At 37.7% G+C, this 6,873-nt stretch overlaps 1 non-coding gene across 1 annotated transcript; it reads left to right on the forward strand.

The window, feature by feature from the left end:
• Positions 1 to 3,804: 3,804 nt before the first annotated feature.
• LOC123455235 lies at positions 3,805 to 3,994 on the forward strand. The gene has a single exon (XR_006633777.1). It is a non-coding gene; the product is annotated as a U2 spliceosomal RNA (small nuclear RNA).
• Positions 3,995 to 6,873: the final 2,879 nt, after the last annotated feature.

Here is a 6,873-nt window from a genome sequence, read left to right on the forward strand (position 1 = left end):
ATGTCCTTCATCACGACAATTTGTTCAAGTCCGGGGAGACCCTAGCTGTCACTTACTGAATGGAACTGACATACATAGTCACCATAAGTACTTAAGATCATGTCCAGGGCCTTCAACTCTTGTCCAGGAGGTAGACAACTTATGTATCTCCAGTTCTAGCACTAACTTCTCAATTGAATTTTTCAAATTTTAAAATGCATACTAAATATTCCCAGATGCCTTCCTGCTGGAAATATCAAATTCAATTTGCCCCAAACTAAACTCATCATCCTTTTTCTCATAAAATCTTTACTTCCCTGTAGCTTCAATCTTATATAACAATGGTAATGAATTTTTGGTCTCTCAGGCCCTACATAGGTAGGAGAACCTGTAGAAAGGTAAAAAGTTGTTGGATAATATATCAGGAGCATTTAAAGTCTTAGTCAAGTGTGAAATTGTATTAGAGCACTGTCAAAGGAAAGGTGATTCTGAGGCTTGTTAAAGACAAGTCTTTATTCAAGAACAGTCTACTCTAATAGAGTTGTGCACTTGAGGAGATGGCTGTGCTCAACTGACTGATTATATAAGTAAAATGTGGACAAATTATCCTTTACAACCAAAAGTAAAGTTGGAATGGAATATTATGAAGAGGAACCATGAGGACTGGAAGAGGGAAATCAACCAAATTATCCAGAGGCAGATCAGCATGACAAACTTAGGAAGGTGGGGAATAAAGAATTAATCAAATATTCATGGTGGACATTTTTTCCAAACTGATCCAGCTGGATTTTTACTAAAACTGGACCGAGATGACCCAGCATATTTGCCAAGGTCAGAGACCAGTTCAGAAGAAGCTCAGAGGAGAGAATGACTCCGATTTGGTCAAATAATGTAGCTTTGTCATAAGAAAGTTTTACTAATATGTAATTTTACTTTTGTAAGAATTTCAACAAAATATAAAAACATCTAAGTTAAAAAGAAATAGAAGATAATGAAGTTCTTCATTTGTGAAATTTTGATTTGTGAGGAAAATTGCAAAAGTCTCTATTTTCTTGAAAAAAATTATTTATCTAATTTTTAAATTTTTGGTACAATATAGATTGTACCAAAATACAATATAGCCTGTCCTTGCTATCTATACTGTACTTATATCAGTATTGCTGGGAAAGAGTTGACCTTTATTAGAACAGTGAAAATACTGTTGTGGACACTCTTCTCCTCAGGTATAGTGTGTATCTACTATAACTATCCCAATGTCATTGAAGTCTACGTCTACACCCAGCCTTGAGAAGAGCTTTGGCTACAGTAAAAACCATGGTAAGTAGTGCTATTTCATAACAGGCTTGTAATATAAACTGATAATTTCTGACAGCTTCTCAGAGTACTCACTTGGTGAAATTCATTTTATTTCTTTTCATTTTTTTAAGTTGTCCATAATATATCGTTTAGGTCCTGTCTAACCATGAGTTTGCCACTTACAGGATTCTAATTCAGAAGAATAATGGTATGAGAAAATCAGGAGCATCTATGAGAAACAGACACCAAAGCATCCACTCTCATCTAAGTTGTGTTGTTGATCAGACCAGACACAAAAATGACTAGTTCTCAATAGCTACACTAATTGCTCAAATAAAATACATTCCCCCTTAAAACCTCTAATGCATGAAAATAAAATATTTTATATAAAAATTGGGATATAAACAAAGTGTCTATGGTATTCTCTACAAGTAAATTTCATAATACTGGGGGTGTGGTGGTGCACACCCAGCACTTGGGAGGCAGAGATAGGAGGATCACTGTGAATTTGAGGTCACCCTGAGACTGCAAAGTGAATTCTGGGTGAGCCTGAGCTAGAGTGAGACCCAACCTTGAAAAACAAAAAAAAATAGCAATACTAAAGTTATTTAAAATATGACTTTTTTGCTTGATATATTCTTTAAATCCTGTTTCCAAATCTTGATTATATTCTTAAGAATCATGCCACCCTTTATAATTAATTTCTATTTCCAAACAAAGGGGTTAGAAACATAAATCAGTTGGTAGTGTTTGCCTTCCATGCACAACTCCCTGGATTCAATTCCAACACTGCATGAACCAGGCAGGGCAAGCCTATCAACTTAGCACTCTGGAGGTTAAGGCAGGAAGATCAGAAGGTTAAGGTCATCCTCCACTACATAGTGTGTTTGAGGCCATCCTGGGCTATGGAAGACCCAGGAAGGAAGGAAGGAAGGAAGGAAGGAAGGGAGGAAATAGAGAGAGAGAGAGGGAGAAAGAGGGAGGGGGAGATGGAGGGAGGGGGTGAGGAAGGAAGGAAGGTAGGAAAAAGGGAGAAAGAAGGAGGGCGAGAGGAAGGGAGGGGGTGAGGAAGGAAGGAAGGAAGGGAGGGAGGGAGAGAGGGTTTAAGCTCTCCAGTAGTTAGCTTAAGATAAGGCCTGAGCCAATTGATATCTCCTATGAGTTTTTGAAAATCATTTAAAGTTTTTAGATGATCAGTTCTAAGTTGATTTTTTTTTTTGATGATCAGTTCTAAGTTGATTTTTTTGTGAAAGAATTTTGTTATGAAAAAGTTCAAAGCCTAAGAATAGTAAGGGGGTCTTAATTGAATTATATCAGGAGCTATCTGAAGACCAGCTCCAGTAAGGGCCCTAGAAAGCTCTTGAGAGCAAGTAAGGAGTTCAGTGGGATCAGGTCTGGCCAAGAGGTTTCCTGACAATTCCAAGGCCCTAAATCACATCAGCCAGCTTATTCCCCCCTTTTCTTCCCCTATATAACCACTGTGTAAAAAATAAAGATTCAGAGACCTTGATCGGAATATAGACTTGGTCTCCTTCTTTGTGTCTCTTGTCTCTTATCCAGGTTAATTTCCCCTCAGGTCCTTGTTTGCTCCCCGCTGGCTAGGGTAAGTGGCGCCCAAATGTGGGGCTCAAGGTACTAAGTGTGACTTGGGCATCACTTGAGTGGACAACCGTACCCCCATTGGATCGCCACCTCATGGGTGAGTGAAGGTCCTCATGCAGATCACTGCAGGAGTGCCCACCTGTGAAACAGATCTGGAGAGGTAAGAGGAGTGACGCAATTATGGGACAAGGATTAAATAAGCATGAATTGTTGAAGGGCTTAAAACTTCTCTCAAGGCACAAGGAACATGGGTTAAGAAAAAAGATTTAGCAAAGAGTAAAAAGGAGTTAATTGCCATAGTAAAATGTATTTTAAAAGCACAAAGAATTGAGATTGCTTCAAGTTCTTTAAGCAAATTTTTTGATTTTATCAGGAGGATATGTTCTTTTTATATCTCTCTCTGTGTGTGTATGTGTTTATGTGTGCTCATTGTGCTCATTGTGCTTGCTAGTCGTGTTGTGTTTATGACTGTTTATGACTAAAGAGATGAGACAGATGCAGGTGACACCCCTTTCTTTTCTAGAGAAAATTTCAAGGAAATCAAAGACCTAGGCATAGAAATTAAAAAGGGAAAGTTAAATGTCTTTTGCAGGAGTGAATTTGCCAGATATTTGTTCTAGATCAACTTTACCTTACATAGAGGACTATTAAAAACAACAGCACTCCCTCTAAAGAGGTAACTTATAATTTATTAGATATTTTAGAAAAGATTGTAATGTCCTGTTACTTAAAAGGAGGAGGCAACTGATCTGACTTCTAAGCCAGCCTGCCTGAAGATAACACAATTTGCCTTAGTTACTTCTAGTAACATCATTTCCAAGTGTGTTATTGGTATTAATGACATAAAATTGTATTAAGACTACTTTCTTGTTAGTAATAGGATTAATCAATTTGGTATAATTTTTTAATAGCCTTATAAGAAAGATAATCGCTTCTCGGCCTTTTGCTAAGATCAAGTGTAGTATCTGTTCTTACCAGTTTAATATCTGATATGTCCTCTATCTGAGGACAATATATTAAATGGATTTTTGGAGCTCAGAGTTGGAATAGGAGCTTGCTCCATCCATTCCACACATTGACCTGGTATTGTAGTACCTCTAGGAACGATGCACCCCCTTGGGGGAAGAAAAAAAAGGAAAAGAACGAAAGATAATTAATGATGGGGTGAGATAAATTAATTGAAGGAACTGGGAAGGAATTTTTCAATGATTACTTGTTAAAAATGCCTTTTTAGTTGTACTTAGATCAGAATGTTAAAGTATATAAATAAAGGTGTGAGGATGTAAAAAAAAAAAAAAAGAAAGAAAGAAAGAAATTTTCAGGCTAAACTTAAACACCATGCCTAAAGTTAAAGGTTTTTAAACTGTTTACAAACTTTAAGAAACAAAAAAAAACTAATTTTCAGGATAAAATATGTTGGGATAGCTTGCTTAAGTTTTATCAAATTTAAGTCATGGGTAAAACATAAAATTGTTTTGTGTTTATAAAAATTTCTATGGTACAAAAAATCAATAACTATCAAGTTTAAGCCAAAATCATTGCTTGTCAAATAATGTTTTTTCTTTCAAAAAATTTTATCAAGAGATATATTAATATTACCTAGCTGTTTTGGCTCAGAAAAGACCAGATTCTACTCTAATGTATGTAAAGTAACTGTCTCAATTTTTGGCATCTTAAGTCCAGTGCTTATAACAAAATTAACTCTTAAGACATATTCCCTACTTTAGGGGGCAGCCTCATGCTCAAACAATGGTTCTCATCTGAAAAAAAAAAAAAGAAAATTCAAGCTATATGGTTCTGTTTCCCATGTTCTCTGGGTAATTTGTACCCACACATACCTGAACTAATCAAAGATGTTTTCACTCAGGTGCTAAGAGCTTACACTGCCTTACTTGTCCTTTTCTGATAATTTCTAGGTTAAATTACTTAAGTTTATAAATCAATTGATACTGTTTTCAAGACTGGGAACAGGTTCTGCCTATATTTATAAATGTTAGATATTTAAAATGTGAGATGTGCCTACTTCCTATGCCTCAGATATATGGCTTATGCTGCCACAGTACAACAAAAATTTTAAAGATAGGACAAAATGATTTTAGAAGCCCTTGTGCCATTCTTTAACGAAGTCTATTTCAGTAATCAAATGTGCTCTATATGTACATACATCCAGGCTGGTGTAACTTCTTTTCTGAGTGTGTTAATCACCTATGTAGAAGCCAAAGCCAATTGAAATCATTAGAGTAAAAAGTGTCAATATTTTGGCCTGTGCTCCCATGTCATGAGGCCACTGGAAATGATGGGACTCTTCTACACTGGCCCCCTGGTAAGTCACCTGTCTTCCTGGGCAGGGAGAATATGGACACCCAAACAAAATTGGTGTACAGTCTAAAGCAGGAGAGTCACAATTGATGAGCAATAAGCCCTCCTGACTTCCCAAAGAAGGGAAAATTACTTGGCCAGCATGGCCCTGACTCATCCTAACAGGCAAGACACCAGTAAACTACAGGGCTACTCCTGTGTCCCATTAATGACCTCTAAAATTAATCCTTAATTAACTTTTGACTATCTTCATGGTCTTAAACACTCAGAGAGAAATGTATAACCAAAGATTTAAAAATACCTTCAATATATAAATGGCCCTTAACTTCTGAAAAATTAGCTCCAGCCATGATGTTAGTGCAGGAGCAACTTGCTGCAGGTCATATTGAACCTACCACCTCTCTTTGGAATACTCCTATCTTTGTTATAGAGAAAAAGTCTGGAAAATGGAGATTGCTCCAGGACCTTAAAGAAATTAAGAAGGCCATGTTACCTATGGGAACCCTACAACCAGGCTTCCCCACTCCAGTGGCAATTCCTGCAGGATATTGTAAAATCACTACTGACCTAAAGGATTGCTTTTTTACAATTCCCTTACACCCTGAGAATCATCAGCATTTTACATTTAGTTTGCCTGTGGTAAATTTCAGAGGCTCTCTGCCAAGATTCCAATGGAAAGTCTTGCCCCAAGGGATGGCCAATAGCCCTTCACTGTGTCAAAAATTTGTGGCCCATGTTATAGATCCATTTAGACATAGATGGCCTTCCTTGTATATCATTCATTATATGGATGACATTCTCTTGGCCAGACCTGATCCCACTAAACTCCTTACTTGCTCTCAAGAGCTTTCTAGGGCCCTTACTGGAGCTGGTCTTCAGATAGCTCCTGATAAAATTCAATTAAAACCCCCTTACTATTCTTAGGCTTTGAACTTTTTCATAACAAAATTCTTTCACAAAAAAATCAACTTAGAACTGATCATCTAAAAACTTTAAATGATTTTCAAAAGCTCATAGGAGATGTCAATTGGCTCAGGCCTTATCTTAAGCTAACTACTGGAGAGCTTAAACCCTTGTTTGACATCCTCAAAGGAGACCCAGAGCCTGCCTCAGGCCACTCATTAACAGCTCCCACCCTAGATGCTCTGAAGATAGTAGAGGATGCAATTCTGAGCCAAAGGGTCACTTTTATCTCTTATGAGAAGCCTCTTCTCCTGGTCATTTGTGCCACTGACTTTACACCCACCGGGGTGTTCTGGCAGTAGGGGCCCCTCTTCTGGTTCCATTTACCTGCCTCACCACCCAGTCTTTACCCCTTACACCTCGTGGGTGGCAGAATTAATAAAAATTGGACATGACCAAAGTAGAAAAATATTTGGTTAAGACCCTGATAAAATCATTCTATCCTATTCCACTACTCAAATCCAGTGTTTAATACAAAATGATGATGACTGGGCAATATCTTGCACCTCTTTTCAGGGATTCCTTGATAACCACTACCCTGCTGACAAGCTTCTCCAATTTCTGAGAATTCAACCATTTGTTTTTCCTACATTGACTTCTCCCCGACCCCTTCCCCATGTCCCCCTAGTTTTCATTGATGGCTCCTCTAATGGAGTGGCAGCCTTCACCATAGACCATCAAACCACTTCCCTACAATCCCCATTCCACTCTGCT

This window comes from Jaculus jaculus, chromosome 15, assembly GCF_020740685.1.
Source record: "Jaculus jaculus isolate mJacJac1 chromosome 15, mJacJac1.mat.Y.cur, whole genome shotgun sequence".
NCBI classification, from domain to species: Eukaryota; Metazoa; Chordata; class Mammalia; order Rodentia; family Dipodidae; genus Jaculus; species Jaculus jaculus.